Source organism: Xiphophorus couchianus, chromosome 18 (genome assembly GCF_001444195.1).
Source record: "Xiphophorus couchianus chromosome 18, X_couchianus-1.0, whole genome shotgun sequence".
In the NCBI taxonomy this organism is placed as follows: domain Eukaryota; kingdom Metazoa; phylum Chordata; class Actinopteri; order Cyprinodontiformes; family Poeciliidae; genus Xiphophorus; species Xiphophorus couchianus.
The window spans coordinates 30153987-30177316 of NC_040245.1; positions in this window are offsets into that span (position 1 = coordinate 30153987).

Genomic DNA, 23330 nt, shown 5'->3' on the forward strand with positions numbered 1-23330 from the left:
TTAAGATGAATCCAGCTGACTGATACATTTTCTACAATAAGCTTTGACTGAAACAGACTAGTGACATTCTCTGCTGTAAAAAAATGTATTTTAATTGTTCTACTAAATGTGTTTTCTTTAACTGTCCAGCTGACCCACCAAGAGCCTATTGGTTAACGCAAAGTAACAGTTTAATATATTCAGTCTACAGAATTGTCTGATTTTCCTGTTTCACTTTTTATATATTTCAGACTACCAGCATTGTTGACAAAGTTCCACCTGAGTGAAGTTGGTCTTTTCTTCTTCAAGTCCAATAAATGGTTAAATGTTTATGCAAAAAATATTTTTACATTAATATCTTAATGTTATTGAAAGTTTCCAGAGGCTATCAAGGATCAACCAGAGCTTTGAATAAAGAAAAAAGAAAAACAAAACAAACAAACAATTGAATGTAGTTTACCTCTCTCTATTTTGAAGTCATCAGATTTATGGGGACTCTATGTATCCTTTTATGATAAAAACAGATTTTTACAGCAATTTTAAACTATTTACAGTAGAATAGCAAAAGAAAGAGACATGCACATCTGTCAAAACGCCTACATCAGTTTTACGAGTCAAACCTCAGAAAGAATCAGCAAAATAAATGTGTTGCCTTCTTTTCCATTACCACAATGAAGCACAGTGATGCAATAAGAACTCACATTGTCAGAACCACGTTGCTTACGCCACTAAAAACTTAGCATTATGTTTCATATAGGACAGAGAATAACCATTAAAAAAGTGCGTTCATTGGCATTGCTATTATTAGCTTCAACCTTAGCCACAGTGAATGGCTCACACTGAAAGTGAGCGCTATTCTTTCTCTAAATTCATAGGTGCTACAAATAATGACAGTATAATCCTAGAGGGTAACAAAATATGGTGTGGTTGCTAAAGCGAGGCACATTTAAGGCATGGTGTAAAGTAATAGTGAAGGACCACTATATACTGTAGTGTGATTCCCCTGACCAGGCGTGTGGGGGTGTGTGTGTCAGGCTATGAATTTTATTATGGCTCCAAAATAGACTCTGCCCCCAAAGCCCAAGCCTTTACACATCTTCAATTTCAAAAAGGTGGATAGAAGAGAGCAATGGAGTGGGGGAGGCAGCGGCGGCGGGTGAATAGGATTCCATGAAGAAAAGAAAAAAGTAGAAGGAGGAAGAAGGCAGAAAAGAATGGCAGCAAGGGGAGGAAAATGAAAGCAAGCTGATTCAATCTTCAAGCACCTTACAAGCGTTTGCGTCAGGTTTCTTGTTTAAAAGAAGAGGCCGGGGAGAGGATGGGGACGGGGAGGCAGGCGGAGACAGAAGCATGGCAAACCAAGGATTGCGTGGGAGAAATGTCCAAATTTCCTCTCCGTTTTCTGTCTGTTTTTCATACTTATTCCCTCTTTCATGAACGAAACAGCGCTGGAAAAAATGTAATTGTGTCTGGATGTGCAGCAGAGCTGCAACATGTGCATGAGCCAGGGTCACAGAGACACATCCTAATTCAGAACTATACTCGATAGATAGATAGATAGATAGATAGATAGATAGATAGATAGATAGATAATTTTTTTTTAGGAGCTAGTCAAAGGGCTAGCACATTTCCTGTCCAATATAAGACTGATAACATAGTATATACTTTAATAGTTAATTACATTCCAGCTCCAGCCACCGGTCTGACAAAGGGCCGTCCAAGTGCAGCCTTAACCCTTTATCTTGACTGAGTAGAAATATTTTGCCAGCATGTGTCTTTGTTGGGCTGTGGGAGCCGAGGGGGAAGGGAGAAATCTGACTTCTGTTTGTGTGTGTGCGTTTGTGCCCATGCGCTCAGTGACGTGTTTGTGCATGCGTGCTACAGTACGTGTGTGGAGGCCACACGTTACTACTATGCAGTGGAATTAAAAACCTTAATGAGAGATGAATAAAGTCTGAACGTGTGTGCGTTTTTGTCTGCGAGTGGGAGGCTGGGATGCGGCGAGGAGAAGAATTACTGTTATCTCCCGGGCAGAAGAGGGAAGAGGGGAGATAAGGAACCGCTGTAACTGACAGAGAGAAAGAGGAAGAAGAAGGAATCGGGGATGTGAGAAGTCATGTTTCGATGGGGGTCGGTGTTGTAAATTTGCAGAATATTTAGAGTAAGCCACCACTGTTTGTGTGACTGCATTCATCTTTTTTTTTCTATTTTTACCAAGGTCTGTTCTCCTGATAGCAGCGCTGTACATGGCCCACTGTACAGACAGACCATCAGCGCTCAATGCCTATTGGGATATTATCAGACCTCGTAAGGTAACTGCACGCTTATAGACTGCACAGAGATAATGGGAGGCCAAAAGAATAGAGATAGAGAGGGGTGGACCTCTTCTCATTAACAGCTATCTGCTGCTCTGCAGACAGTGGGCTGTATTGAGTGTTTCCTATGCTTGGCATAAATCAAAACTCTACCACACAGGGGAAGAAGATGTGTTGTTTGTGACAGCACAGCCACAGGATTGGTTCTGTCACCTTAAGATTCATCCCAGAACACCAGGAGTGAAAAATAAAATTTTGTCAAAGCCACTCAAAAATTTGACAGAACAGTATTTGTTCTAAGTAATGTTTTCTAAAACACTTGTTACCATTACATAAAAACAAACATTGTTATATTTGTTTGTTAAAATTGTTTGTCTGTCATCTACTCATGATTCTGTAACCAAATACCAGACATCTGTGTCTCATGGCTCTTTAAAATCTATTTTTCAAATGTAGTGATTTTTTTTTGTCTTGGCAGTCTTGGCAAATTTTCTTAATAAATACTTTTTGCAAAATGACAAATGTTGGAGGACAAACACTCAACACTTGCTGCTCCATGGAGAAAGTACAAATGTTGGCGTGCCCGAGTCATTTTCTGTGGTGCAGCTCGACTCTGGAGTCAGCTTCCACCAGATTAGTTGTCTCTAACTCCGGTCCTTAAATGTCCTGCAACGTTTAGACGTCTCTCTGCAGGACTCTTCCAATCAGGGACTGCAGTTTGAGACCGCTACCACTTCTGTGTTGTGTAACTGAACTTGGCCTTTTAAAATCAAAGCTCAAGACTTTTGTTTATTCAGACTGGTTTTTATACTTAAAAATGTGGTGGCACTTCAGATTTATTATCGTCTCAACCTGCACATGTGTTATCTATTATATATTGATTTTGTAAAACACCAATGAAACACCAATATTGTGTAGAGAGATGTAGAAATAAATGATTGATTGAATACTTTATAGGATTAATTTCATAAATTTTTTAATCTTTTAATTAACTGTTTTATTTAATATTTTGTAATATTTAGTACTCATGTTGTATGGAAGAATAGAAATCGTCCAAGGTTGGTACGGTTCCTGGACAGCACGACTTTGCGGAAACAGCAGGCTAACGCTAGCTACCCGCGTCTCTGAGTTGTTCCTCTGCTTTTCCTTCTTCACATTTTAGAGCAAATTTGTTATTTGCTCCAGAAAAAACTTGCCATAATTACTATTGAAATGTCTAACACATTTGTCTTGAAGTATGTTTTTATCATGATTCATTTGAATGATTTTTCATGAGCCAGATTTTGGCATGAATTGTCTTTCAGAGACGGTGACCAGGGCTGACCGGGCCACCTTGCCTGTTGTGAAGTGGAGTGACATTTCATTCACCGTCCTCAGTGTATACAAGACTGAGATGGCAACACTCCACCATTCACACATGCAGGCACAAAAACACACACATCAGTCCACATGTATAAATACTAAGGAAAGAGATAAAGAGGAAAATTGAGATAATAGGCCTTAACATTGGTAGCTGTAGTGTGTCAATTTCCTGTGTGTGAGCAGGTGTGTGTTGGACCCACGTGTTCCATTGTTTGGTGATTGTGATAGGTCTGGAAGAAAACTATTTTAAACTGGTTGTTTAATGATTGAGCCTGTGCTGGACCGAGTTGCTGTCCCTCCCCGCTCTGTAGATCTTGGGTCACTGTTCTTATCTCAGGTACCTTGTCACCAATCTGGGGGTGAAGTTTGATTCTGATTTTAAATTTGAAAAAACGACAGTCAAAGTTTTTATCATCTCCACCAAATAGTGAAGGTGAAATCAATCTTAACAAGACCGGACATGGAGAAATTAAATCACGCTTTTATCACAGTTTGTCTTGGTTACTGTAATGTACGTAGGCATTAGCCAGACTTCTCTCACCCGTCTGCAGCCTGTGCAGACCTTTGTTGCTCGGCTGCTAACTCTGACCCGTAGCCGCCAGCACATCACTCCCATCCTTTCCATCACTGGCTCCATGTGGACTGCAGAATCCACTGAAAGCTTTTATTTGTTTTCAAATGTTTGAACAACCTTTCTCCACCACATCTATGTGAGCTGCTTCAATCTTACTATCCGTCCATATCCCTAAGATCAGCTGATCGGTTGCTGCTCACAGATCCTAATATGAGGCTGAAGCTAAGAGGTGACAGAGAATTTGGTGTTTGTTCCTCCCAAGTTATGGAACAAGTTACACTTGAGTGTCAGACAGGCTTCCTCTCTTCCTCTTTCTAAATCTCTTTTAACAAAACGTTTGTTCCTTGGCTTTCAAGGACTGATGCCAAGGCTTTTTTCAAGGGATAAAGCCAGTGTCATACACACCGTGTACATCACTGGTACTGGCGCCACACAAGACACCGCGAACACATTTCTGTTTTAATGTAAAACTCTTTGGCTGCCTTCGCGGTTTTTTAATGTGCTATAAAAATAAAGTTGATACCGTTCCAGGAGAACCGTTTATTAGCCGTCATGCTAACTAACTAACTTGTCTGTTTGGGTTACCTGCCACAGTACAAAATAATGCATGTTAGACCAACATCTGATTCTATAATGTTTTAAAGACTTATTGAGTAGGGATGGTAGTTTGTAGCTGTGATGACACTATGCTCACATGAATAAGGGAAGCTGGATGTTGTGATAGAGAAGTAATTAGTCCAGGTTGAAAGAACAACATTAAACAGAGGAGGCAGTCTGAGCTGCAATCCTGCCTCAGTCAGCCCAGAGGACCACTGACTGCCCTGTTTCCTCTCTGTTGGACATTTGCACCTCTCACTGCCTCAGTAGAGCCATAGCCATCATCAAGCAAAGCCCCTGCCCTGGCTTCAACGTGTTTGACCTGCTGCCCTCAGGGAGGCGCTACAGGTGCATCAGTAGTAAAACAAACAGTCTCAAAACCAGCTTCAACCTGAAAACAATAACTACTCTGAGCTCTAACATGAGCTGATTTTATGGTGGTTTATATTTATATAATCTGTGTGTGGATATGTGGTAAGTATTACCACATTTATGTTCATATTGAATTTATATAGCATTTCTGTCTTTTTGACTTTAATCTCACTGTACATGATCATAGTGACAACAGATTCGTTCATTCATTCATTCATTCATTCATTCTTAACCTTTCTCAACAGGACATTTCACAACTATTCACACCTGAAACATAATATTGAAACATTTCACATGTTGCTCTTGTTAGGAAACATCTGAGAAGTGACAAAAACCGAAAGAGAAAAACATTTAGTAGAATTGACTGATAACTGATTGTGCTCACAACAAGAGGTAAACCTGGATCCTCAAATCCTCGATCAAAACTAAACAAAGAGGCGTTTGAGATCGGAGATGAAGCATTTTCACACAGAGAATCACGTCCAGCTGTCTTATTTCACAGCACTTAAGATTATGGTTGGAAAGCATTCTGTTACTCTCTGTAGTTATTTTTTACACAGCATTTTACAGCACTACAATTAAACACTGAGCGCCTGTTGGTTAAAGTGATGACGATTTCACTATTGTGATAAGCTTGGATATAAGGCCAACAATGATGAAGTGAGAATAACTTTTCTATGAACAGCTGCACCACTGTATTAAATTAATTCAGTCTATGAAGTATTATTAGTGCATCTAAAAAAATCATGTAAATTTGCTAAATTTCTTGCCAGTCATCTCAGAAAGTTAAACAGTCCTTTTATAGATCTTCATTACTAACAGTCAAATATTTCAAGATTTTAATTTTTTTTTGTTACAATTTTAATGATTCTGGTTTAAAGATAAAGAAAATACAAAATTCTGAGGAAGAAAATTAGAATATCATGTTAGACCAATCAAAAATGGTTTTTTAAAGCTCAAATGTGAAAGCCTTGTGCGTTAATGATTGTTGGGCTCTTCTTGTATGAATGCTGCATTAATGCTCCGTGGCACGGAGGCCGTCAGCCTGTGGCTCTGCCTCGGCCTCCTTCTTAGTAAAGAAGGAGGGGGAGAGATAAGCAAAGCATAAATATTTTTTGATGTAGTAATTAATATTTTTTGCTAAATTAATTCAGAATTAATTCTATTAATAAACTATATTATTAATATAAAACATTTTGAAAGTTTGTTTTTTTCTTGCTCCTTCTTATAGCGCCCGTTGATTTCTGGAGGCCTTAGCAGAGCTAGTCCTGCCTCCCATCCCAAACCAGGTCAGGTCAGACTTTTTACGCCAACCTGACCTGGGTTAAACTCTGCCAGTCCATCACAGATGTACGAACATGAGTACAGATATGATGATGATGATTATGTGTTAATTCTGTCAACCTTCTGGCATTTGCTTCGTAGAATTAGTCAAAACTGAGAAGAACTGGTTCACATGTTGGGATAAGTTTACTTACAACTACAGTGTGATTTTTATGGCACTGTACTATTAAAATACATATTAAAGTACAGTAAGTTTGTCTGATCTGTGTCTGCTTTACCACCATCACCCTACCTCTGTGCCCTAAAGGTAGTGTATGCTGGCGGGGTAGGGAACAGAGATGGCTGAAACGTGCAGCCTCAGGCACGGGGCAGTGGACTGTGTGATCTGAAGTAGATGTGGGGCAATGGCCATCTGTAAAATGAAAACAAATGGCTTTTCATCTCCTGGGAGGAAATCCATCCCTATCTATTTCAGTCAAGAACTGTTTGACCTGATTTGTCATGTGGACTGTGCCTTTTTTATGTAGCCTGGCAGAGAAAGACGGAGTCCACAATAATCAATTTAGATGCCTATTTGTGAAACTTCTGACTATCCAGCAATGAGAGATTTGATGGATCTTACTGTTACTTAAACTAGTTAATGTGTAAATGTCTAACCACTGCATTCTACTGTACTATCACATGACCAAACATCACCAAAAATCTAAGGAAATTCAATTCTGACTCTGAATAGAAAATTTTTGTTGAATATTTTAACCTATTTTCTGCATATTCCATTATATATCTTAAGAAAATCAAGGAAAATGTCTCTCCTGTGTTCAACTGTGGTTCTTCCTATTCAACAAAATAAAACGCAATTATTTCTGTTTGCACTAGTGATAAGATAAAGTAATTCAAATCCATCTCTCCTAACTGTTCACTAGTATCATTTGAATCTTTTAACAGTTGTTGAAGTGTAGGAGAATAGTAATAATGAGTTTTAAAAAAAAATCTCTTTTCACCCGTTTAGCAGGAGACGGGCTGTCGGAGGTTTGCCCTGTGGACAGGTGTGGTAGCGAGTCAGCAGGGGGAACCTGAGGGTTTCTGCAGCTTACAATCTGTTAGCAGTATAGTTAGATGTAAGATGACAGATAAATACGTTACTATAATCAAAATATTTGTAACTCTGACAACAACGTAGAAAACATCTCACAGGTATAAATATGAATAAAACTGGGAACCATCTCTATTACTAATTCCTACCTATTTCACAACAACTTTAATGTGTGAGCTAAAGTAGACAAACTAAAATTCAGTGTAACAATTAGAAACAGAGCCTCATTTTATATAATCATTCACTGGAAATAATCAACACCCTAACAACATAAAGGTTTTATTTCTGCTGACTACAGCATGTTCCATGTTCCTTTTTTGTACACATTAAAACCTCCATAATGTTTTTGGAGTGCTGGCTATTTCCATTTTCCGTAGTTCTCCTGAACACCCCATCCATAAACGGCTCCCCATGTTTTTTGCATTGGAGTTGTCTGCACTACTTTCCTCCTCCTGCTGAATAGAATCATTTATCCTCAGGATTGTTGAGGCTTGATGGCATTGAGTGCGGGAGACTGGATACATCTTAAACAGGCCACCAGTCTATCACAGGAAAAAAAACAGAGACAAACTGGACAAACACACCCCCACACACATAAAGATAACTTGGCGAGAGTAATGTCCATGTTTTACTAACTGTGGGAGGAAACCTGAATCCCTGCAGAGAACCTGTCCATCCACAGGCTGAGCATGCAAACTCCATGCAGAACGAACTCGGCTGGGAATGGACCTCAGGAATTTGTTGCTGAAAGGGAATGTTGCTTGTAACTGAACTGCCATGCAGCCGACAGATCTTACCTGTGGGGGTGGGTGCGTGCATGTATGTGTGTTGGTGTGAATATGTATGTCAGTGTTTTTGTTTGTGTGCCCACCATTGACGGAGATTTCTTAATCATCTTTCCCCCCAGTCAGTGTTTGGTTATCTTGTCATGTGGGTCCTATCACAGTGACGTTTAAAATATTCATTAATTAACTTGCTGACTTGATGAGTTTTCTCTGCTGCTCAAACTGTACCTGAAGCACACACACGCACGCACACCCCCACACACTCACCCCCGCACACCCACACCCACATACACACACACCCCCACATACATCCTTTAGGAACCAGACAACCCTGAGATGAAATCTAATTCCAATTGACACGTCCTCGTCCTTAACAGCCATGCTATCATATTCCCATCTGTGTCCACTGAAAGAGACTGTTCCCACAACACCAAGTTGTCATCCCCAAGTTGTGCTCTATAGTCCTGTTTCTGCCCTGACCCCTGGGCATACAAGGATCTGATCTAAAGCATGGGAGAGGGACAAATATACGTCCTTGGTATTCATTTAGGCAAGATGAATGCAGCCTGACTAATTAGCTCTAATTAGAGACCTGAATCCAAAATACATGCGATATGTTATTTTACTCTGTTACCAGTTTAAAATACTTCCAGACCTCTGACTTTGCACATGGCTGGCTTTACTAATTCAACTTTTGTTTATCGTCCTCCAGCTCCATTTTGTCACTAGTTGCAAGTGAGACAAGTGCAAATCTTCTGGCATGTGTGATTGATGGGAGTGAAGCACATAACTACGTAATGCTCAATATGGTAAAATATGGTAAACTACCAATCCTATATTTAGACTAGAATAAGCAGAATAACACAACTCTATATAGACAGGAACAGTCTTTCTGGGGCTTTTTCGGTTATTTACAAATTCAAAGTGTTTATTTCCAAATTTTCTTAGGTTTTTTCTTAGGTAAAACAGATAGAAATAAAATAAAATTGAAGATGATAGGGCTATTATTAGGCCCACTATCAGCAGTAAGGAAACCAAAGTTTTGCAAGAATTGTCCCGATACCTGATCAAGTGTTAACTCAACCCCCCAGTACTGACTGTCCACAGATATGACTGGGACGTTGTTCAGACAGCTGAGCATTGGACTCTTCTCTAATTAGAAATATATATCAGTTTTTGTTCAATTTTACAATGAGGCTCTGAGCTTCTGTCTTGGAGTCATCTGTGAATCCTGAACTTTAGTGGAATGAAACCATGCCAAAATAGACGCTGGATGGACTGTGTTTCTCGGCTGGATGGGCTGGGATCTTTTCTTCCTATCCCCTGAACGGTAGGGTGACGTGTTAGGATGAAATTAGCCAGATGTTCTTCTCAAACATCCATCTTTTTGGCCAAAACCAACAACAATAGATGGTATGTTAATCAGCTCTGAGTTTCCCCTTTAAGTGATTTTTGAGTATCAGGATAGTTTCAAATGTGTATTTTTATCCCCATACAATTAACGGATAGTCTAATTTATAAACTCATACTCAAACATTTTACATACAGATTTTCACCTTCAACCACAGTTGGGTAGTAACTAATTACATTCACTCAGTTACATTTACTTGAGTGTCTTTATAGAAAAAAAAATATCTGTAGGATTATTTTTTTACTATGTTGCTTCTTTTGCCTGATTTTGCTATTTCGTAATTATACTTTTTACATGAATTATTTTTCTTTTGGTCTTTAAAATACCAACATTTTCACATAACTATATTTTGGGCCATTTAATTTTTAATAATTAAATTATATTTTGATCAGTTACTTAGTACTTGAGTCACTGTAAAAAAACAACAACACTTTTTTTACTCTTACTTGAGTAATTTCTTGGACGCCTACTTTTACTTGAGTAAGAATACGTTGAAGTAGTGCTACTCTTGAGTACAATTTTTGGGTACTCTACCAACTTCTACCTTCAACTTCACAAACACGACAGTCCTCTCACTTAAATGGATTCCTTAGCTTATAAATAATCCAGTATACTCTTATGAATCACTCAGAATGCATTCACTCACAAATCCACTGGCACACACTGATCTCACACTGCCAAGCTCTTCTGGGTTCCACACATGCCAGCTGCCTCCCAGTGCAGCTGGAACGCTGGAGAAACCTAAGTGCTATGAGTTTCCCATCGTAGAAAGTCTTTATTTCCAAGGGTCATCTGTGGGTTCTCCAGGTCACTGGGCCAGTCTACACAACTCCTCCATAGGATTCGGGTGTCTACGGACCCGTCTCCTTCGTGTGTTTCTGCTGCCTTCAGACCAATCTCTGGGCCTCCCCTGTTGACTCTTGAGGCCACCAGGCTGGTCTTCAGACATCCTTTGAGTAGTTGCCTGTAGTGATTCTTCCTCCAGATCCTCTCTGCCACTGACCTCTGCCAAGTTTCAGGTTGCTGATTATTTCTTGGACACTATGAGTTCATCCAGACCCACCACTACCCACAAATACATCATCCCCAAGTATTTGTGTCATGGTCTACATTTATGTTTGTACTGTGATCATTTCTTAATTATTTATAACTGTTTTTATAAATAATATCAGTTTTTGCTTTGTTTATTTCTCTGTGTTGAAAAATAAACTAAATAAATTCAAACAGAGTTTACATTAATGTAATTTCTGTTCGTTTCATAATGAACAGAATGTGAATCGAACATTCTCATTGTGTCTACCCTGATTCCATGTACTGTTCCGCTTGGTTATGCTAATGCTGCATTTTTTTCCATTTGATTTATTGATGATCTGTACTTAGTTCAGGTCCGTCTGAGTTCTTTGTGTTTATTAGTCGTCATACCTCAGTTTCCTTGCTCTGAAATCTCTTCCAGCTGCTCTGATACCTCTGACTAGACTCACATGGTTTCTGTGTCACTCGCCACTCCTCAGATATCTCAGTCACTAGATTTCCATTGTTCACTGCAGTTTGTTACCCGTTGTGTCTACGCTGATTCCATGTTCTGCTTCTGCCTACCTTTACGTTTTATTATTGTTAATTCTTAATCACTATGCTGCGCCCCAGTTTCCATCTGCCCAACACACCAGTCAATTATTCTGAGAGCTTTTGCTATTATGATTGGGGAAACACAACACGTATAATTCTGTGTGCAAACACTGAAAACAGAGTCAGCTTTATTTTGGCTGTATATGTTTTGGTTACGCAAGTCACAGTGACTCCTCCCCATACAGTAACTATTCTAAATGTAAGAGCCTCACAATCTATGCGCTTATCTTGAGAACAAATTTCTCAGATTAAATTCCTAAATCAAAAGGCACTACATGCAACATGCACAAATTAATTTGTTTTATTTTCCTTGGTTACATTTTCCATCCAACACATTTGGTAGATTTAGAATGCATTTGCCTGCTGCTCCCCACCATTATATGCTTCAGTTCATACATCTATTTGTGAGCCCATAAAACAGGCATTGACTACCCATGTAAATTGTGTTCCTCACAATAAATTATATGCCTACTTGCAAAAATACATAACTGCTGTCGGTCTCCGTGCTTCATGTCACCGGCATGCTAATAGCATCATGCTGGGGGGCCAATGATGCCACTTCCATTATTTTTCCATTTAGCGACAATTTTGTGTCTGAAACTAGAGATGGTGAAATTGCCTCTGTCTTCCCCCAGTTCTGATTTCTGCCATCCTCGCTGCTTCGTCTCACAGGCAGGCAGACTTTATACCTCTGAGTGGCTGATTCTGACTCTTCTCTCCCTCTCCGCTCAGCCTTGCAGGCACATGAGGATAGTTTTCATCCTGGTGAGCGGATAGAAAGCGCCAATGACCTGTGTACACCTTTGGTTGAGTGGACAATTTTGTCTGGAACTGCAGAGGCTACAAGCTTAATGGTTAAAGGTCAAGGTACCTCACGACAAAACCGACTGCAGAAAACAATGCAGAAAACCTGCTTCGTATGCCAGACCAATACCACATGCAGGATGCTGCAGAATCTGGAGTTCTTTGTTGTAACAGACCCTCTACTCCCCCCAAAAAAGAGGGTGATTCACTTGGCAATAACTAAAAATATCTAGCTAGAAAAGATTTAAAATGGAAGATTGCATTACTTTTTTATTGAAGATAATTTAAATCTTAAAGTGGTAGTCTTGGCTAAATAGTGTTTGTGTACAAGAACGACCGCATATCCTAACTGCCCTGCTAATGTGACAACAACTTAAAAGCCTGTTACTTAAAATCATGTTCAGAATTTGAGAAAACGTTTGGATGAGAAGCAAAATGTCCTCAAGAAACAAAAGAAAAGGTCACAACCCAGATGACTGAGAATCTACACCAGTGTTCCTCTTATAAGCTGAGATCAAATTTGTTCATATATATATATATACATATATATGTATATATATATATATATATATATATAAGACCATTTTGAACAGCTTGTATGGGTTTGGAAAACCAATAAAATTGCAAATTTCTTTTCATATCCTCACATGTCTTAAATAAACAGCAGTCTGGCTTTGCACACTCTCTTTCTCCTCTCTCTCTCTCAAACATTAAAGATTAATCTGCACATGACTGCGATGACATCGACCAGGCAGTACCAACACCTCCTCTTTAAGATTGCAGACAAGATGTTTTATTTTAGATCAGGTTTGTAGTGTTTGACAAAAACAAAGTTTTATTATTCCCAGAATGTTAGCAGACACAGCGACACTAAGACAGAAACAAAAAAACAGCTGCTTTTGGGAGCATTGAGGAGACAAGGATTTTAGCACTATAAAACTGATTAATAGAAGTTATTTTTTTGATCCTCTATTATAGTATTACCCAACAATAAAAAACTAAATTTTTAACAAAATAAATGACTCAAATTTTTTTAACACACATGTTCTACACACACACAAATAAAAAGAACAATGTACCTTTTCTACTCATAGGTGAAGCGTATTGCAATCTGCTGCCACAAGGGGCATCAGAGACACACAAAATGAGCAATAGCAGTGGCTCCTAAAGATTTTCTTCTGGCCCCCCCAGTGGTTCCCAAAGATTTTCTGGGCCCCCCTATGGATTACAATAAAATCCCCCCCAAAAAAGAAAAAGAAAATCAACTGGGCACACACATCATTCAACCAGACATTAACCTATACACACATTTTGTTTTCAAACTCCACTGAAGTTTATTTCACACTTCAGGTTGCAACAAAACACACTACAAACCATCTTTACAGTGAAACACTTTGGGGAAACTGTTTTTTTATTTATTCAGCCATACAATGGCACTGCGCCCCCACTAGGGGGCACGCCCCACACTTTGGGAACCACTGAGCAATAGGATCTTGAATGACTTTGGTAAGACAACATGTTTGCAATTGTTTGCCGAGGAATGGAGTTGTTTTTCATTAACAGTTAAGGTAGAACATGTCTCCTTGCCAGTTGATCAATGCATGCCATCCTGATCTGCTTCCTGATCTGAAAGATTCATTGATATCCCTGTACTTGATGCTGGATCCACAGATGGACATAGTAACAATTTTAATTTAATTACTTGGGCATTTTATCTCTGATATTACAGTAACAGATGAACCCCGACTTCTCGAAGTCATGCTTTCCTGAACCGAATATCCCCACTATATGTAAAGATGCATTAAGTCGTGACTGTTCTAGCTGTAATCTAGTTATTCTTTCCACCACTCGGTTCCTTCCAGCACCTCCAATTTCTCCTACCTTCCTTTAACTTTTAAAGAACCATATTCCCTTTTCATCTTTCCTTTGTTTCTACCATTTGTCTTTTAACAATGTGGTTAACCTTTGATTTATTATACCTGCCTCTTATGCAGAGGTTGCACCAAACCAGGGATCTTCAAGTCCAGGCCTAGAAGGTTTTAGATGTGGCTCTGCTTCACCACGGCTGAGCCAAATAATCAGGTCATTAGCAGCACTCTTCAGCTGTCTGATTAAGGCATGTTGAATCAGGGACATCGGCCCTGGAAGCCTGGATTCGAGGACCCCTGCATGAGACTTTTTTGTTGTCCATCACTTTAGCTGATTCAGTCTAAAAAATTCCATCATAATCTATTTTTATCGGTCAATTTTTATAGCGACACTTATTTGGTCTTCAGGAGAAACGAGTTTAGATCAAACTCTATTTCTATCATGGGAGAGGAGTGGAAATTGTTGAGGAATATAAATACTTCTGTGTTCATCTGAACAACAGACTGGACTGGACGCAACAGTGAAGCCGTCTACAGGATGGAACAAAGCAGACTGGACGTCCTGTGGAAGCTTAGATGACAGGGGACGACTGTGGAACCTCTGGAGATGATGACGGGAAAAAAAGATTTTAGATAAAAACAAGAAAATTATGGACAACCATCACCATCCTTTTCATGGTTTAGAGAAACTGTGTCTTTAGTCAGAAGCTTCTTCAAAGTCTCTGTAATACAGACCGCACAGGAGATCTTTCTTGTCAACAGTCATTACCATCTACAATGACTCTGAAGAATTTGAATTGATATGAGTTACAACAACATTTAATTTCCCTTTGGGATCAATAAAATATTTTCAAATTTGAGTGGAATGGTATAGGTTTTCAGTTACGTTTAATTTTCATTTGATTTGATTAATATGTAATAAGTTGACCAGATAATCAAGATCCCATCACACAGATAAAGCAGATGAACACATCTTTGTTTCCACAGTGACAGAAACCATTGACTGTGGCCTCAATAAATATGTCTGAACAATGAAATTAAATAACTTCACTTAAACTATGAGCGCTTCACCTGCTGTGATCTGAACGCACAGCCTCACTGGTCTGCATCTAGAGGAAAAATCTGCACTATAGAGTTTAGATTGGGCATAAAGTATCCAACCAGACCTGGCTCAAGCAATTAGACATTTTGTCAGAGCCCAATCCAACCCGACTGATTAGTTTAGTATATTCATCTGCCTTCTATAATTATCTTAATTTAGTCTTTCATCATCCATTTTTGTATGCCACTGCCCACTTTATCAGAAGTTTTTTCAGTCAAATATCTCCTATTATTTGTGTTCATTGATCCTTCACTTACATGACTACCACAAGCTTCCCCCCCACTCCACTGCTTAGCAACTGGTGTCCAGCTCTCCATATACATTTCCCTATAAACATCATGTACAACCTGAGTCACAATCCCAATTCAGTCACACATCGTGATTGAATTGCCAACTGCCTAGAGTCCTTTCAGCTCTTTTGTAGGATAGTCTCCAGGGTCAACTTCCCCCGCTGTCAGCCAGTTTACCACATCGCTACAATTCTTCGTCTCATCTCTCTAAATGGCGGCAAGCAAACAATTTCACAAGTACCACCACCTACTGGCAGTAAATGGAACAACTGTGTAACCACTCAGCCACAGAATACATGTAAACATTTATAAAACCATTGGAGAAAGGTAGAGAAATGTAAAATAATCTAATAAATGAATAAATTCTGTTAAACCTCAAATTCATATTGACAAAAAAAAGAACAACCTACATCTGTTTTGGATGTTCATATGACCTCCAGACCAAACAGCGGGTCTAACATTCAAGCACTGAACTGCCTTTTGAGGTACAAGTGAGGTCACGGTTAGATGTCCAAGTACCTTGTTTACACGTCATAGAGACGTCCAGAATTGGTCTTCGACTGACAAACTCAATATAGACTTGATCCATCCAACGTCCAAGGTTTAGTAGGCTGTGTGGCCTGATTTATAGAAGAAAGAGTCACAAGGGTGAAGAAGCTCAACATGTGATATTTGGGACTTTGGAACTTTTTTTTTTTTTTTTTGGTGTTTGTTTAAAAAAACATGAAATTAATAATGTTTTTAAACTTAAGACTCTTTGACCTTCACTTGGTTGTAAAAAAACATGAAGTACACATACTTTCACTCAATGCACAGTACAGCGTTCAATAAACATTTTATTTGTGGAATTCAGTTTTAAATGACTGTGGGATTATAAAAGTGTAGAAATTCTTTATAAGAACAAGAAAACAGTTTAGCAATCAAATAAAATGGTTTAAATTCTCCAGTATCCTTGTAAGATTTAGCCCAATCACTTTACAAAGGTAGAATATTTCAGCTATTTTCATTCAATATTTATATTGTGTTCATTCTTGATCCGTAGCTCATGTCCATAGGCGGAGGTTGTAAGACAAATCTACAAACTATGAGCATTTTCTTTAAGTACCACTCCTGTTTTATCATGAATAGAGCAGTGTCGGCATGGTTGTAAATTAACTTTCACCTATTCATTTCCTGCTCCATCCACTAGCCTGGTAAAAACCAGACCCTTGTTCTACGCTTTGTTGCATCCAGGGCGACTGACCATTGAGAAATGATTGCTTCCTAGAGGCGTGGACTCTGTTAACGTTTGTACACGGCCGTGATGTACACGGCCAAATGTTTGCCGTGTACAAACGTTTGGCCAAAGGTTTGGACACACCTTCTAATTCAATGGGTTTTCTTTGTTTTCATGACTATTTACAAGGCAAGAAATCCCACTTATTAACCTGACAGGGCAGGTTGACCTATGAAGTGAAAACCATTTCAGGTGACGACCTCTTGAAGCTCATCAAGAAAATGCAGAGTGTGTGCAAAGCAGTAATCACAGCAAAAGGTTGCTACTTTGAAGAAACTAGAATATAAGGGCTATTTTCAGTTTTTTGTTTAGTGCATATTTCCACATGTGTTATTCATAGTTTTGATGCCTTCAGTGTGAATCTACAATGTCAATAGTCATGAAAATAAAGGAAACTCATTGAATTAAAAGGTGTGTCCAAACTTTTGGTCTGTACTGTATGTAATACGTCAGTTCCAATGCTATGAAGGGGCGTACTGAAAATTGTCTGCATTGTAAACAACCATCCTCCGAAGAGGTAAGTGCAAAGCCCAATGGACAACGTTTGTTCACTTCCTCCGCCACCATTACTAACACTACACACAGACTACAACTCTAAAACAGCGCAGAAAATCAACATCATTGTTGACAACTTCTTCTGTTTGTTGATTGGCCCTGTTGAAATTGTACCAGTAAAATCCACTTCAATGGGAAAAAGCCCAGATGGAGTATGTAGATGGAGTATGTCAATGAAACCTTCAAGATAAGAGTTGTGTGCCTAAACATTTTTTCAAATCAAATCTGTATACTGACAAATTACATCAATGTGACAGACTATAAACTTTAAGGTGTTCTCACCAGATGCAGAGGCAGCTAGTCATTCATTTTTAACAGTTTGTTAATGTCTAGTTTTATCAGTATATTTTTCCATAACCAGCTCTTAAGAGGACATTCATGATCTTCTTTAGATATTTTCTTTGGATGCCACATTGGATTGGTGGTAAGGGGGCATTGTAAACAAGGCCAACTTTGAACCAATACCGTGAACACAGTTCTTTCTTAGGGTTCTCCTTTCACATGTTTGTGAAAGGAGAAGGTTACTTTTATGTAGACAGGATACAAAAGTAGCCAATACACACCACTCCCACAGCACCTCCAGACAATACTTTAGAAATTATCCTTCTGAAAGTTCAGTAAACTTGCTGAAAGTAAGAGTAACCTCCCATGAATGCCTCTCTACAACTCTAATCTTGTTGACAACAACAGAGTTACATTGCACCTCCTTGATCTTGTTCAGCGGTTGGTCAGTCATTCCGAGGAAGGCAGAGAAACCTTTAGTTGGAACATTCCGTTAGATCCACAGTGCTAGTTATAGGAGTGGGAGGTTTTCTTGTTGTTGTTTCTACCATTTCCCCAGTAACATGTGACTGACATAAGTAGTCTCTCCAGCTGGAGCGCATCAGACCTAATTAGAAGGAGCAGTTAGAGTAGCAGATTTCCTGACGCGTACACCCAATGGTTTTCTGGCCCATGTCTTAGATGCTTATTCTCTATCAAGGACCACGCCACAATGGTGTAAGTTTAAAGATTTATTGCAGGAAGGGTATGAAGAGATGAAGGGATGAGGGAATGAAAGGATGAGAGGATGAAGGAATGAATGAGCTTGGCTTTGTCATCTGGGGATAATGCTGAAGGGCTTGGGAGATGGAGTCTCAGAGTGGGGGTATGGCCTTCAGGAAAATTTGTTCCACTTATTTCCTGAGACAGCATAGGACCCCCTAGATGGAACCTGGAGCAAGAAGGAATAACACATGGCTATGAGACGGAGGGAAGGAAAAGGGGGATGAGGATGATTGGTTAAAGGCAAGGAAAGGGGAAGAGGTGATGGGATGAAGAAGGATGAGGTAAAAGAGGCAGAGGGTAAGAGGAGTAGGGCTGACGAAACGTAACAGACTGAGTAGAATGGGTGAGAAGAGTATAAATAGGCTGCTTGGAAAATTAGAGGAGTTGTTTTGGGCATGGCCCTGCTCCCGAACCTAAGTTAACATGTTAACTTACGGTAATTTATTTTTTCTAAAAATGTAAACATAAGATTCCTTCCCCATGCTCTGTACGCCAACTGTAAATCCTCTTCTGATTGCTAGCAGTCTGCTGGTCCAGTAGGGAGAGGCTTTCCTCCTAAAACCTCCTCCCTGGATCTCACCTTGACACTTGCCTGCCCAACCTCCAACAGTCACTCACAGGCACAACTCCTGTAAACAAAGAGAGAGACACAATCACCATCGAAACTGATCACCCGCTTCCTGCTTATCCCTTTTTGGATCCTTATTAATTCTGAGACAGAAAGAAAACTCCAACAGGTCATTTTCATATCCTGCAGAATTACAAAAGCCATAATTAGAACTGTTCTATTTTCCAGTTCCCGACCCCAAAGGGATAAGGGTGCAAGAAAATGGATGGATCTATTTCCCAGTGTGGATCCAGACTATTGTCTTTGAAAATAGCACTGACGCATGCTGTTAAATTTTTTTAAAACTGGTAGCCACAATTCCAGACTGCATGAACATGGACACATATCACATGAACATGTGTCCATGTACATGAGAGAAGTGTGTGTCAACTATAACCACCTCAAAACATTCAGAGCCTGCAGCATCTCAGAGCAAAGGCTGTTTCCTCTTGGCATTCCTTGGCAAAGGAGTTTTTAATCTCCTTGGTGACCTCCACCGAAGGGATGGATTCACTTTCCCCTGGCTTCTCAGAGTCTGCTTCCTCAACAGAGAACTTAGTAACTAGAATTAATGGATTTTCAAAGTATTACTGTCCAACAAGTGTAGATCTATATTTTCTATCACCACAGCAAGCAAACCTGAAGTGGCCCTGGACAAAGTAATCCAGAAACAAAAAAAACAAAACAGAGGTGTTTAAATATAAACAACTAGTGACTGTCTACTGGCCACCTGGTTTGTCATGCAAAAACACTGATGTCAGCCTGAAGTTTAATTATTCATGAAATTAATTGACAACATTGGTAGGTTGACATTGCAGAGAGGTTTTAGATTATCTTCTTTTCTCAAGTTGATTCTTTATGAGTAAGTCGTCTAAATTCTGTAAATCCTCAGATTGCAGATAAATTGGAATGTACCTATTTTTAAATTCCAATTGTACTCATGGGTGAAGGTGTAGTCCAAGCCCGAACCCTTCCTTACTCTTCTGACCATTAGTTTTTATACTTCTCCATCTAAATACTGTACAATTAGTTCAGTTAAGTTTTCCTTTTTCTGAATCCACAGACAACTAATAAAAATCTAACAAAATAAAGTTGTTTTTTTAATTTTAGTCAAGCCACAAAACTAGTCTGGTTAAAAAGAGGATGCATAGTGCAAGTAAGCACACTTCTCTTAGATCTATTTCTAAGAGAAGTAATACTTTCTAAAGAATGAGGACACATTTAATGTCAATTTCAATCATTTTTATCTCGATGTTTTTTCCTGGAGAATGATAATGATAATGTTGCACCACTGATCTCAGTATGTGGATTTATACATGTACCTTTGAAGTGTTATGTTAAATTGACTGAACTTGTATAACACTTTTCTAGTCATACCAATACTCTGTGCATCTCTCCTAGAATCACTCCCAACATTTGTAGACTCATACAAAGGTCTGAAGATTCTTGCTCAACTTTGGGTTAAGAGCATTGCCCAAAGACACACAGACACATGTGCACACGCCCACACACGCACACCCCCACACAAAGGCATACATCATTTGCTACAGTTTAGTCAGAGAACTAAAATCCCCTCCCCTTCGCTATGATAGACTGGTATTGGCCCCTACTGTCACAGTGTGTGATTGTGACCTCTGTTTGACCTGCTGGGGATATATGGCATTCCCAGGTTATCTGCATAATGCAGAGAGAGAGAGGTGGAGGAAGCCATGTGAAGAGAAGAGAACAGGATGAGGAGCCGTAGAGGAGAGGCAGGCATGGAGAGATAGAGAAGAAAATAAGGCTGGATCAAAGACATTACTGGGAACACACTGTGCTAAATCAAACAGGTAGCAATGGTTTCTAAATGAATGCTGCAGGCAAATTATTTGTGTGGAGGATGCCACACATACAGGGACCTGATGTGTGTGAAACTGTATGTAAATAAGTGAATAGGCTGAAAATGAAGAGAGAACTAGTTTAAAAGCAGAGATCATGATTTAATAGTTTACTTAATAGTTGACTAGAGATATCTTAATCAAGTGAGTTGATTAATATTAAATGATCTACATAAAGGGAACCTAAGTCCAATCTTCAAGAGCTACGATGCTGCATCTTTTAGATGCATTCTTTCTCTTGCACTCATAAATCAAATAGCTGAATTCCCTCATTAGACATCAGTCAGCCATGTGCAGCCCTGGTAAGGAGCCATACATTTGACTCAGGTGTGCTGGAGAAGGGATGTGTGTAAAAATTACAGGACAGGAGCTGTAGAGGACTGGAGTCATGATCAGAGACACAAGAAACAAGCAGTTCAGACGAAAGCTTGTTCCTTTTCACTGGGCCAGTTTGCCTTTAGAAGCCAGCATCGCTCTCATTCCTTTGGAAGTAAAATAATGCTACAGGCCCAGCACACACATGGAATAGCATAGATTATGATGAGCTAACTCAGGTGTCAAACTCATTTTCATTTCAGGCCACATGAACACCATGCATGTCCTCAAAGGCCCGGTTCTGGCATAATGTATTTATAAAACTACTTACTAAAGGTGACCTATTATGCTTCCTTGAACAAGTCAGGATAAGTCAATGATAAATGAAACATGTTCATTAAATTTTTTGCACAAAATCATTCTTTGATAAGGAGATTTTAGTCTGGCCAGTTTTCCTTTATTTTGAGCTCCGTTCAGAATGAGGTGCTGCTGTTGGCCACGCCCCCAACTCATCCATTACATTCACAGGTGAAAATGGCTGCAAACAGATGCAGAATTATACAACTGTACATCTTAGAAAAGTAGAATTGGAGCCTCCTGCACAACCAGGAATGCAGCAACCGGTTTCTAAATAGTTAGTCAACAAGACTTGTCTTTTCCAGCAGCCATTGTACAATGCATACAGCTAAAACCAGCTGACCCAACTTAACATTACCCTCTGCTGCACTAGTGAAGAAAAGAACACTATTGGTAACTAAATAGCAAAGTATTTCTAATACTTTAAAGCATTTACTGAGGTGGGTTTGATTGTGTTCATAATACTACAGTATGGTGGTGGTGTCTAACTCCAGTTCTTGGGGGGCAGGGTTGTTGCCCTACATGTTTTAAACCTGGCCATACACCAACACACTTTATTTAGATGGCTCAGTTGTCTCAATAGTAACTCCTGATTTCTTCAGAGGTCTGGCGATAAACCTTCATTTGATCACGGTGTCTTGATCCAGAGAAACATCAAAAATGACTATTACATCCATCCACAAGATATAGAATTAGGCTAAAGAACTAAACTCACTAAAAGCCTCAAGTCACTGATCATTTTCAAACATTGTACAGTAATGCACAATCCCTGCTCACAGTACCCACTGCATGATTATCTTGACAACAGAGACTCCCCGTGTTAATAAAACAGATGTAAAAAAACAAACAGAGCTTTTTAGAAGTGGGTTGTATATGACACATCCCCCTCTCTTTTTAACTTTTTGTTACAGCAGACGATCAGTTATCCAGATGGCAGCTGATGCGGTGGGAGGGCAGAAGGTCTCCACAAACACACACACACTGTACAGATATTTATTTTGGGAAAATACTCTCAGATACATCAAATCAAAAGCATGAATATAAAAACTCTATGATGCTTGAATGCAAACTGGCTCTCACAAAGCGTGACACACACACAAACACGGAGTCATAAACATCTGTTAGGTTGTAAGTGCAGGTATCCCACTATGCTGTGTACAGCAGCAGCAAAGCACAGATGATGTCTGCAGATGCTTGATGGTTCCCAGTATGAACAAAGCACTGCTGGGATAATTTGGGATTCTTCCAATTGACACTTTGTGGAGGGAAACAGATTGGTTTGTTTGCTGTCATTTATCATGTGTTTATCCCTATCAGATCAGAATGGTGGGTTGCAACAAAAATGGAAAGTCTTGATGAAACATTTTACAGTTGTGCTTCTTTCTTCCATAAGTTGCAACCAAAGCATTTAGAAACCAATAACTCGTTTTAGGGAAGCTCTAAAGAACAATCCATGTGTGTTTCTTATTTTTGACACAATGACGTTACAGTATTAGCATTCACTTTTTCTTTTCATCAAGTTTTGGAACATCTTGAAATGTGTGTATGTGTGCCTCAAATAGCTTTCTACATATACATTAGTGTGTTCAGGTTGGATTTGTCAACCTCCTTACCTCCCGGAGTTTCCATTATGACTGTGACCATTTTACAAAATGGAGGTCATATCAGATGCCATTTCCCTCTAACCTGTCTCATCCAAAATGCATCATTTTTCCACATATTATGCTTTAGTGATGGAAAGAGCTAGGAGAAATGGAGTTATATTTTTTCTGTTTATTTTTAACAGTGCTGAACAGGAGAAACCAAAGCTGTTGACACATACTCACTTGCAGGT